At 35.9% G+C, this 12,848-nt stretch overlaps 1 protein-coding gene and 1 long non-coding RNA gene across 3 annotated transcripts in view; one reads left to right on the plus strand and one right to left on the minus strand.

Moving 5' to 3' along the window:
* The window catches only part of LOC141521064 (uncharacterized), a 174,735-nt gene extending 171,682 nt beyond the window's left edge, over positions 1 to 3,053 (minus strand). For both annotated transcript variants that reach the window (XR_012477838.1, XR_012477839.1), the window contains exon 1: positions 3,017 to 3,053. This is a non-coding gene — a long non-coding RNA (uncharacterized LOC141521064). The remainder of the gene's footprint in view (positions 1 to 3,016) is intronic.
* Positions 1 to 12,848, plus strand: part of HPSE2 (heparanase 2 (inactive)) — a 740,263-nt gene that overhangs the window by 502,533 nt on the left and 224,882 nt on the right. The window lies entirely within an intron of this gene.

Here is a 12,848-nt window from a genome sequence, read left to right on the forward strand (position 1 = left end):
TACAAATAGGTCCTTTCTCCTTTCTGGGGATGTCTTTGGGATATATACCTAGCAGTGGAATTACTGGATCAAATGGTATGCACAATTTTATAGCCCTTTGGGCACATAGTTCCAAATTATTCTACAGAATGGTTGGATCAGTTCACAACTCTATCAACAATGCATTAATGTCCCGATTTTCTAACCACTTGGATAGGTATGAAGTGTTACCTCAGAGTTGTTTTAATTTGTAATTCACTGAACAATAATGATTTAGAGCATTTTTTCATGACTATAGATAGCTTTGATTTCATTCTCTGAAGAACTCTCTGTTCATATCTTTTGACCATGTCTCAATTATGGAATAACTCTTATTTCTATGAATTTGACTCAGTTCTCTCTATATATGAGAAATGAACCCTTTACCAGAGATATTTGCTGCAAATTTTTCCATCAATTTTCTACTTCCTTATACTTTTGATTGCACTGGCTTTGTTTGTAAAAAACAATTTTTAAATTTTATAAAATCAAAATTATGTATTTTATATTTAATAATGCTCTCTATATTTTCTTTGGATCTAAATTCTTTTCTTATCCATTATTAAGATAGATAAACTATTCCATCTTCCCTCAATTTGCTTATACTATCACTTTTTTTTTAGGTTTTTGCAAGGCAATGGGGTTAAGTGGCTTGCCCAAGGCAACACAACTAGGTAATTATTTAGTGTCTGAGGTCAGATTTGAACTCAGGTACTCCTGACTCCAGGGCCAGTGCTCTATCTACTACACCATCTAGCTTCTCCTATACTATCAATCTTTATGTAAATCATGTACCCATATTTATTTTATTTTGTTGTACAGTGTTAAGTGTTGTTCTAGATTCCTATTTTTCTCAGTTTTTGCCAAAATAATGAGATTTTGTTCCAAAAGTTTGGATTTGGGGTTTATCACATACTACATTACTGTGGTGCTTTACTACAATGTAATTTGAACCTAATTCATTCCACTGACCCACCACTCTATTTCTTAGCCAGTACCAGATTGTTTTGATGATTATTCTTTAAAATATCATTTGAGATTTGGTTATGACTTCAGAACTTTCACTTCCACTTTTTCTTCATTGTTTCCCATGCTGTACCTGAGATTTTATTCTTCCAGATGAATTTTGTTATATTTTCTAATTCTATTTTTTTTATTTTTTGCAAGACAGTGGGGTTATGTGACTTGCCCAAGGTCACACAGCTAGGTAATTATTAAGTGTCTGAGGTCAGATTTGAACTCAGGTCCTCCTGACTCCAGGGCAGGTACTCTATCCACTGTGCTACCTAGCTGCCCCTATACTTTCTAATTCTATAAAATAATTTGTTGATAAATTGAATGGTATAGTACTGAATAGATTAATTCAAGTAGAATTGTTATTTTTATTATATTGGCTTGATCTATCCACAAACCAATATTTTTCCAGTTGTTTAGATATAACTTTGTTTAAAAAGTGTTTGATAGTTATGCTCACATAATTCCTAAAATTGTCTTGGCAGGTAGACCCCCAGGTATTTTATTTTGTCTAGTTATTTTAAATGGAACTTTTATGTCTAGCTCTTTGTTGGTAATAAAAAGAAATGCATATTTCCCACTTTTTCTTCTTAAATTTGCTTTTTAAATTGTTTTTAAGGTCTTCCAGGAATTCTTTTTGGACCTGAGACCAAATTACATTCTCTTTGATGCTTTATATTAGCCATTTTGATACTTTTATCTGCTTCTAAGTTTTTGCTTTGATCCTTCTTATTACCTTAACTTTTCTTCAGTCAAACTTTTTTGTTTTCTTTTGCTTATTATTTTCTGCCTTTTGTGTGATTTGGTCTTTTTATGCGAGTGGTGGGCTATGGTCCTGTACTGTCCTGTACTGAGGGAATCTGGGTCTTATTCCTAGATTTCGCTAGGTTTCAGGTCTTAGCTTCTTCCTTTTTGTAGAGGATAGGTTTCCCTTCTGACATGTTCTGGGGAGGGCCTCCCCTTTGGCCTCCCCTGAATGTGGAATTTATTTGCAGGTCTACTCCAGGGGTGGGGCTCTGCTGTTGTGTTTCTATGGAAACAAGGGGTCTCTGCTAGCAGACCATGAAGGAGTAATTTTATTGCTGATCTACATAAGAGGTGGAGCACTGCTCCTGGTTTGCTAGGGAAACAGGGCAGGGATTCCCTCATGGCCAGTCCTGGGTTAGGTTTTCTTTAGCAAGGCCTCCTTGTTGGTCAGCCCTAGGTTAGGTTTTTTCGAGTGGCTAGCAATGGGGTTAAGGTCTTGCCGGCGTCTTGTGTTGGGGTTAGGGTCTCTGAGGGGGGACCTTGCTGGGCTGCATAGACTGCTCATTTGTCTAAGAATCTGCTGATTTACAGGAGAGCACCTTGGTACATTGCCCCAGTCTCTTGAGTCCTGCTTCAGGCCCCCTGCTGCTGCTCTTGAACCCTTATTCATTTACCACTCAAATGAGACATACTTTTCCTGCCAGGCTAGTTAAGATGACTATTTTTTTGGAGGGGGATTTGGGGAGATTTCAATGAGGAAAATTAGGTGAACTTTGAGGAAGCACTGTTTCTGCCCCATAATGAGCACTAAATACATTCTTTTCTATTGATTTATCCAAGGTGGAGGTAAAAAAAAAAAAAAAGGTATGTATTCGAAGCCCATGGGAAATAGCCTATGAGCCTATACAAAAGCATGGAGACAGGGGGTAGAATAACTAGTTTGGCATTTGAAATGGGCTATAGAGTATTGTAAAGAGGAATATTAGTCTGGAGAGGTAAGCTGGAACCAATTTGTAAAGGGTTTTCAATATAGAGTAAGTATTTTTGTATTTTATCCTTGAAGTTAATAGAGGGAACAAACAAAGATTTCTGAGCAGCATAAACTACAATGAATACTTGAATAAATACCTGAATACATACTTGAATAAGTTCAAAGACTGGGAAATACCAGAACCCTCTAATTTTATAAGGCAGCAACCAGCATTAGGTCATCATATAACTGTAACCTAACACCTACCCAAAATATCTTCTGCTCTCTCTGTGCTATATTCTGCAGCATCCAATTGTAGAACTTTCTCCATAGTTACCTTGAGATAGAATCTAGCAAACAATAACATTGACAGAAGTCTCTTAATGTAGCTTTACCAGCATCATTTACCATACTACTCCCATTAAGAAAGTTGACCAGCGAACAAAACCAGAGTTTATGAGGACAATTTTCATTAAAATGCTACTCAACCTCAATTAGGAATCATAAAATATCTTATCCTTCTATATGATGGATATGGTCCTATTCACTTTTTTACTCATGAGGCTGTCATCTACAACTATTTCAAAGAGAAATCTTTAAAATTAATTATTCAAGATTCACAAAATGATTCATAACATGGCAGAATAGAAAGAGCAATGACTGGTGTCAAAAGTCCTATGTTTCAACTCTATCTCCTATACTACTTGTGTGACCTTGAAAAGGCAGTATAGTATCTCTAATATGTCTAAGAAGCCTATATCTTCCATTTCCTCATCTGGAATATGAGGATTAAATCTAAACCCCTTTAATTCTAGAGCTATGATTTTAGGATATAACTCACTTTACATGTTCTCCGTTCCAGTCAGTTGAACTTGCTAGCAGTTTCCCCTACATATTGTACCTCCTTTCTTCATGTTTTTGGTTGAGATAGCCCCCTATTGCTCTTCCATTCCATCTTATAGAATTTCTAACTTCCTTCAAAGCACAGTACAAATATCACTTTTTCCATGAGTCCTTTTCTGATTTTCCTTCAACCCAGTTGTTAATGTTTTGTCCCTCTTGCAGTTACAATTGTACATACTTTCTTTTTAGTTATATGGGTTCAGAGTATCACAGAATTTTAGAAGTGAAGGGGATCTCAGTAGCCGTTCAATCTAATTTATACCTGAATAGAATTCCATTCTACAACCCACCTGACAGGTAGTCATTGGTCTCTGCCCAAAGACTTCCAATGAGTGCATCTTTAGGATGTGTGCCCAAGCTATTTGTTTATCTTAAAAGTGAACACTAACATAAAGGGCATGATTTCTTATTCAAAGTAAAGAAACTAAAACCACTAAAATTTTAACTAAACTTTACTAAAAATACAAACCTGGAAAAGAGTTTCTTTCAATCAAACCCTTAAAATACCAATTTTCCTTTTCAATTTTATCTTTTTGGCTCAAAAATATTTTCCAAAAGCTCTGCCATGAAGGGTCTTACTGAAATTTAAAGGTTGGTCATCAGAGAAACAGGTTTTTTAAATTAGTCATTTGAACTCTTTTGCCTTTTTTACCACTAGTGGCCCAGAGCTATGTTCTAAGATTGAGCCATGTGGAAAAGAAACTGTCTGAGAAGTCAAGGGAAAAGAAAAAAGTCTGTTTTGGAAGTTTGTCCCCTGGCATAGTTATAGCCAATGGAAATCTCTAGGCAAAAGCAAATACAGGAAAGAGTACATTACACAGCCTAGTTGAGCTCCCCAATCAGAAGTATCCTTGAAGCAGGGGAAGCATCACCCACCACAGAGAAAGGTGGGGAAAGGGGCTGGGATCCTAGGCTTCTGAGTCACTTGGAGCACCCCTTCCTTTCTCCCATACTAGTGCTTCAGAGAGATGGCAGACGGAAAATAGAAGAAGGAAGCAGGAATAGTAGCAGTGAAGGATATGCCCTCCCCAGACTGGGAAATGGCAGATCCAAGATGGCAAAAGGGTTTGGCTAGCACATTAGGGTATGCCCAGGCACTCCTCATATAATGTGCCTGTGTAAGCAGGATTATAGTCCTGTGTAGTCCATTCTACTTTGGGATAATTATCCACCCAATAGAATATTATGTCAGGGAAACCATGGACTATTTCACTTTTGTCTTTGTATCAGAGTTTAAAAAATGTTTCTTAAATTCTATAAGTGTTTAAAAAAATTAAGGGTTCTCCTTAGAAGGGAAATGTCAAAGACATGTTAGATGGACTATAAGTAACCAACCAATCAATATATATTGCCCACAGTATTTCCTGGAAATTACACATGGAGGCAATCAGGGCCACAGTTACAATTGAGGCATTGCAACTATTAAAGATGCTTCTTAACTGATCCCCTACTAGGACATTTCCATGGAAGTCAATGGCCTAATTTCCCTCTGAAGCTGTTATAGCCGAAATATGATCATTTTGCAAATCTGGAAAATTTTCCTTCCCCCAAAAGAATTCCATTATTTTTAAACTTCTCTTCCATTTGTCATACCCTTTCTTCCACCCCATACTCTGGCAGTCTAAACTGGTTAGACGTTGGACTTATATCCATTAGGGACCATGTTCATGGGCCTGCAATCAAGTTCTTAAAAAAAAAACTGAGTTTCCCATGAGAGTTCCCATGAGAACTATCAATTGGATCTCCTCAATTAGACTCCCATCAATTAGAGCCCCTATCCATGTGAACATAATCCAATTCTTAAAGCAACTACAAGTTTCCCATGAGAACAGCCTGTCAAAATGATGTTGTATCCTGCTACAGAACTAGAAATTTGGATTTATAAATACCTTAGACAGCTTCAACTTTCTTCCCTCTCCACTGACTCACCAGTCATTTCCCAAATAGTCACAGCTTAGATCTAAACAGTAGGCAGACACAGACAGGCTGGTGATTTCTGTATACTACAAATTTTCCCAGATGATATGAAATGCTATGAAATCATGACAGTTGATCACGGATGTTTGCTCAGTCTTTTCTTAGTTCACACAAGTGTTTCTAGGGATCTGTTTCTAAACAATGCCCACTGGCAGTATTAAAAACAGAAACTACTGAACCAGAAAAATGTGTCCTGGATGTAAAACCTTACAGGACATTAATTTTTTTTCTTAACCCTTGTATCAGGGGTCTCACCAGAAGACTCTGTCTAGTTGGTATTTTAACTCTTAGAAGACTTTATCTAAATTATCATTTAATTTCTCTAGGACTCAGTTTATTCATTTGTCAAATTAAGAAGTTAGCCTGGATTATCACTAAGAACCATTTCAACTCTAAATCTGTTATGGTCACAAGTTGTCAAGCTAGGCATTATTGCCTCCATTTTACAGATGAGGAAGTTAAAACTCAATGAAGTTAAATGACCTAAGTAACATAGGAGCCTGTGTTCTTTCCTCTATACCAGAATGCCTCGACTGTGTTCCTTTAACAATTAGATATTCTCTATTTTGGCTGCTTACTTTAACAGTTAGACAACAGGATTACTTTTTAAAATTTATTTTATAAAAATTTTTATAAGGATTCATATTATAAAATAATAAATTTCAATTTCATAAAAACTTATCTAATAAATAATAAACTGTGTTCAAAATTGTCCATCTTTACTTTCTTGTAGGTTTTCTTCTGTTCTCCACTGTAAACTGTTTATTTTTTTCCTCTCACCTCCCAGGTTGAATATAATTATGGATGGATTTTACATATATATATATATATATATATATATATACATATACATATACATATATATGTTTACATACTTATATGTATATCTACCCACACATACTCAGGCACCAATATATAGAGACATTTATATATATATATATATATATATATATATATATATAAAATTTTATATATCTATATAGATACACACACACACATATATATATATATACATGCATACATATGCAAACACCTGCATACATATTTGATTTGTTTGTATCTCTCATTTTTATCCTCTACTACTACTACTTGCTACCTGGCCCTCCTATTCCTTAATCAACCACCCTTCAAAGAATTCCTCCCTTGCATGCTCTTCTAGATTCCCCCTCCCCATTAATCTACACACCTTCTACATACCCTCTTATCCTATTCTTGCTTCCCTTCCCCCCACCCCCCGCAGAAGGCATTCTGTTATTCTTCACATTGTTACCATGGAATACATTGATCTCAGCTGAATGTGATGACAGAGAAATCATATCCTTAAGGCAGAAAAATAAAGTATAAGATAGCAAAATTGCATAATAAGATAACGGTTTTTTTTCTCTAATTTGAAGATAATAGTCCTTGGTCTTTGTTCAATGTCCATAATTCTTTCTCTGGATACAGATGATATTCTCCATTGCAGATAGCCCAAAATTGTCCATGGTTGTTGCACTGATGGAATGAGCAAGTTCATCAAGGTTGAGCATCACCCTCCTGTTGTTGTTAGGGTGTACAATGTTTTTCTGGTTCTGCTTATCTTGTTCATCATCAGTTCAAGCAAATCTTTCCAGGCCTCCCTGAATTCCCATTCCCTCCTGGTTTCTAATAGAACAATAGTGTTCCATGCCATACATATACCACAGTTTGCTAAGCCATTCCCCAATTGAAGGACATTTCCTTGATTTCCAATTCTTTGCCACCACAAACAGGGCCACTTTGAATATTTTTGTACAAGTGATGTTTTTACTCTTTTTCATAATCTCTTCAGGGTATAGACCTAGTAGTGGTTTTGCTGGATCAAAGGGTATGTACATTTTTGTTGCCCTTTGGGCACAATTCCAAATTGCTCTCCAGAAAGGTTGTATGAGTTCACAGCTCCACCAACAATGTATTATTATCCCAGATTTCCCACATCCCTTCCAACATTGATCATTGTCCTTTCTGGTCATATTGACCAGTCTGAGAGGTGTGAGGTGGTACCTCAGAGGTGCTTTAATTTGCATTTCTCTAATAAGCAAGTATTTTGGAGCAATTTTTCATATTACTATGGATTGCTTTGATTTCCTCAGCTGTAAATTACCTTTGCATATCCTTTGACCATTTGTCAATTGGGGGAATGGCTTGGTTTTTTTTGAAAATTTGACTCAGTTCTCTGTATATTTTAGAAATGAGTCCTTTGTCAGAAATATTATTTGTAACAATTGTTTCCCAGTTTATTACATTTCTTTTGATCTTGGTTACAGTGTAAAAACTTTTAAATTTAATGTAATTGAAATTATCTAGTTTGTTTTTAATGATGTTTTCCATCTCTTCCTTGGTCATAAACTGCTTCCCTTTCCATAGATCTGACAGGCAAACTACTCCTTGATCTTCTCGTTTGCTTATAATATTGTCTTTTATGTCTAAATCCTGTATCCATTTGGATCTTATCTTGGTAAAGGGTGTGAGGTGTTGGTCTAGACTAAGTGTCTTCCAGACTAACTTCCAATTTTCCCAAAACTTTTTTTTTTGAAGAGAGAGTTTTTAACCCCAATAACTGAACTTTGGGTTTATCAAACAGCAGATTACTATAATCATTTCCTGCTATTGCACCTAGTTTATTCCACTGATCCACGACTCTATTTCTTAGCAAATTCCAGACAGTTTTGATGACTGATGCTTTATAATTTAGCTCTGGTAAGGCTAAGCCACCTTCTTTTGCACTTTTTTTCACTGAATCCCTGGAAATTCTCAACTTTTTATTTCTCCATATAAATTTACTTACGACTTTTTCTAACTCATTAAAGTTTAATTGAACCTTCTAATATATTCCCAGATCTTGCCTCCCACCATAAATATGTTCAAAATGTTCACCAGTATTGCCTATAGACATTTACTGTTGGTCCTTCTTTTTCCCTCAGAGGAAACAAGAACAACATCTCTAGGAAATTCTGTATTGACAGCTTTTAGAATTAGGAACCCCCATAATATTAATGAGTTCTTTGAGGTTCAAAGAGTCCCTACAGTTTTGGTGATAACTTCAAGGAATTTTGGCTCTGGGTATTTGAGAGCAATAGTATTTCTGGACTTGTTCTCTCCAGGAGAATCCTGGAATTTCAATCTGCTTTATCAATCATCTGCTCTGTCTCAGGCTAATTGCAGCTAGTGCAGACCCATAGAATACTGCCTCTGAATATTCTTTCTTCCATTCAGTATGAAGAGATGAAGATAAAAATATATGAGGATTTCTCCACCTTTCCAGCCATGAGATTTCATTTAGGTTTTACTTAGCACAGGAATTTACTTAATAAATGCTTATTGATTCATCATCTGATCATTGACATGGAGCAAGAAAGGGTCTCAGAAAGCATTTAGTCCAACACATTCATTTTACATATGAAAAAACTGAAACTCAACAAAATATCAGACAAATAAAGGAGTCAGGATTCAAATTTTGAATCAGATCTTTTGGCTTAAGTTCTAGTGGTCTCTTATGCGATACTGCCTATTTAAATATTAGCTACTGCCTGGCTCCTGACATTGGAACATATCCAATTATGTCCTTGGTCTCTAACTTGGAATTATAGAAATTTTGTAATTCTTTTTCATGATTCTCTGAGTGCATTTCATTAGATCCTTTCTCATCATATCCACTCATCATATTCTTAGAAAGTTCTTGCAAAAAGTCCCAAACAATCTGTGGCTACTTATTGAACATCTCACTGGAATATTCATCCAAGAGTTTTCTGTGCATATATAATACACATTGCCTTCTTTAAGAACACTGTTTGTCACAGCATAATTTGGGGAGACCAGCCTCATGATGTGCTTGCCATTGGTTTGCATTAACAGAAGATAGCCCTAATTCCAAGAGCAAGGCAGGTCCTCCAAAATTTTCCTGATGAAGAACTTTATGTTTTTCCATCTTTCCAGTGAATAAAGGGATGGAGGGAGGACAGGAAGCAAGACTAGGATGAGAGAAATGGCAGAGAGGCAGAGAAGCCCATTGGGGTTATGGCAAGAGAAGCTAAGTGGAAAACCAGAGTTCAAATGCCTCACAGCCTACTCTGCCATGGACCCGGGGCAAATCTGCCTCTGTTTCCTCATGTAAAAATATGAAGGTCATAACAAGGTTGTTGGGAGAATTAAATGATATAAAATGGGTACACTTAGATTTAGCCATCCAAATGATAGCTATCATGAAGATGACGATAGATACAATTGACAGTTGGGGAATACCAGGAGCCACAAGGAGGGAGAATGAATGATGCTGGTCCCAGATTGGAGCCTTTTCCCCCCACCCTGAGCCTCACTTTCCCCATCTGTAAAATGAAGACAATACTGGTACTTCCCAACTCCCAAGATTGCTATGGAGAGAAAAGCAATATAATATGGACAAATCGTCTAAAAAACCTTAATTACTGTATAGAGTTTCAAGCCCTCTAATCATACTGGGGAGACTGAGCAAATAACTGAAGTCCATCCAGGAGCCTGTTGGTCCCGCCACTTCTCCCCAAGGAAACCTATTAAAGCTCACCTCTCAAAGGCACCTGCGAGGGGCTTCCCCCTCACCTCCTCCAAGCCTTCAGTGTGCATGCTCAGGAAATTTGCCTCAGAGGACTTAAAAAGAACCTTGATAGTGAAGACTCATGGAAGGGCTACTAATTTGACACCCTCTGAAGGCCTACTCCTCTCATTTGCTTCTCCTTTAATGATAATGTAACAATAACGATAACGATAATGATAATGAAGATGATGATGATGATGATGATGATGATGATGATGATGATGATGATATAACAATCCCATCCCCACCCTCCATCCCCATTCACTTGGCCCTGCATTGGGATTCATCAGTCCACTTCTTCCTTCAAGTCAGAACTTCGGGCATCATTGCACCCATTTCACAAACTGAGGTAGGAAAGAACCCAAGATCACAAAGTCAATTTTAACCATTATTATTTTCAGATTTGGTTATTCTAATCTCTCTTCATTCCTATTTTCCCTATTATTTCTTTTGATATTTTTACCTCATGTTCTTCCATATGAATTGTCAAAGTTTTGTCAAATTCTATTTAGATTAATGTGATTGCAAAAAAGTGATGTCTATAGGTTCATTTGGGTAATATCATTTTTATTGTATGTGTATTAACCAGTCATGAATCCTGAATATCTCTCAATAATTTAAGATTTCCCTATTTTTGTAAGTAGCTTTATTTAAGTCCTACCTGGGTCTTGATCCCTTCTCCCAGATGGTTTATTCATTTTTCATTGTTTTGAGTAGAATTTTTATGTTCCCCCCCTTCTAGTTTTGTTAGTGATATACAACAATGCTGACAAATTTTCTTTGCACATTTTGTATGCTGCTATTTTGCTGAAATTATTAGTTTTAGAATTTCATTAATTCTCCAGGGTTTTCTAATAAACTACCATACTGTGCTCAGTTGGGAATAATTTTGCCCCTCCTTTTTCCTAGTGGTATAGTTAGCATATTTGGTAACGTGGCAGGTTATACTAGAGATGGATGAAAAATTGCTTCATATCTTATTGGGGAAGTGTTTATCCTTTAGAAATAATGCCAATGCTTGGTTATAGATAAATGATTTTGTTCAGGTTAAAGAAGGGCCAAGGGGTAGCTAGCTAGGTGATGCAAGGAAGCACTAAGTCTGGAGTCAGGAGGACCTGAGTTCAAATATGGCCTCAGGGTCTGACCCTGGGCAAGTCATTTAACCTTGATTCCTTCCAAAAATGAAAAAATAAAGGACTATGCCTTCAGAAGGTGAGTTCTACTATTCAGGAAAAGCTTCAAAGATGGTCCCAGAAACAGACTATGTCCTCTTTCTGGGCATTTACATGACTTAAATTTGGAGAGGCTTCCTGAGGAGACTGTCCAATGTCAGCCAGTTTTGGTCTCTGATAACCCATGATTCCAAGAAAATTACAAAATAACCTTGGTTTTAGGCAACCCTTTTAGGCTATTGCAGTTTTAGTCACAAAATGGCAGAAAAGGGGTTTGGTAATGCTAAGAATCACATGGTTTTTGAATTGTCTACATAAACATTAATTTTGCAATTTTTGCTCTAAATGTTAGGACCTTGTCCTGTGAACATATTTCTGGAATAATGAAATCATGTCACTCTTAAACATTCTGGCTATAAACAAAGCTAGAAGACAAAAAGGAAGTTGCAGCTGAATAAAAGTATAAATAAATCATAGGCTCTTCTTGAACAGTCAAATAAATAAATTAGGCTACTTTTTCATGCATCCAAAAGCAACAAGAAATGTTATTTTTCCTGGGACATTTGATTATCTTATATTGCTGTTCTCATATTGTCAATATTTGACAAGGAATTGTCCTGAAATGATTGTAGTTTATATGGTACTTTTTTTGAGTGGGAATAAAGAAGAAAAGAAATTCTATGAACTTGAAAAGACACAATAAATTAAATATATTAATTTTTTAGTTATTTTTTTTGCAAGGCAATGGGATTAAGTGGCTTGCCCAAGGCCACACAAAGCTAAGTAATTATTAAGTATCTGAGGCCAGATTTGAACTCAGGTACTCCTGATTCCAGGGCTGGTGCTCTATCCACTGTGCTACCTAGATGCCCTGAAATATATTAATTTTTTAAAGAATTATGTTTTGGTGCATTTTGTTTTAATAAACTTTCCATTATTCTAATAAATATATAGTACGTTGTGTTTAAGCACATAGTTAAACAAAAGTGTCTATTAAGGCAGTTGCGACTGACTAAACAAGTTACATTCCACTAGTGGGACTTATCATTTTAACAATAGTAATAGTAATAGCAACAGTTAGCATTTACACTGTGCTTTATGGTCTGCTGAACACATTACAAATATTACCTCATTTTATTCTCACAACAATCCTGAAAAAGAGATGTTGCTATTATTCATTTTTATAGTTCAGGAAACTGAGACAGATAAAAATTAAATGACTAAATATTAAAGCCAAATTTAAATTTGTCTTTCTGATTCCAGTTCCGAGAGGATTTTTTAAAAATAGTAGTTATTTGGAACCAAAACTGATCACTGTTTTTGTTCTGGATTCTGTTGTCTTTTAGTATTGCTTTTGTTTATATTATTTATAATCATTGTGTAAACTTTTATTCTGAATTTGCTTTATTCACTCTGTATCAGTTCATGCTAGGTCTTCACATATTTTCCCAAATTTCAT

The sequence above is a fragment of the Macrotis lagotis genome, chromosome 4 (genome assembly GCF_037893015.1).
Source record: "Macrotis lagotis isolate mMagLag1 chromosome 4, bilby.v1.9.chrom.fasta, whole genome shotgun sequence".
Lineage (NCBI taxonomy): Eukaryota > Metazoa > Chordata > Mammalia > Peramelemorphia > Peramelidae > Macrotis > Macrotis lagotis.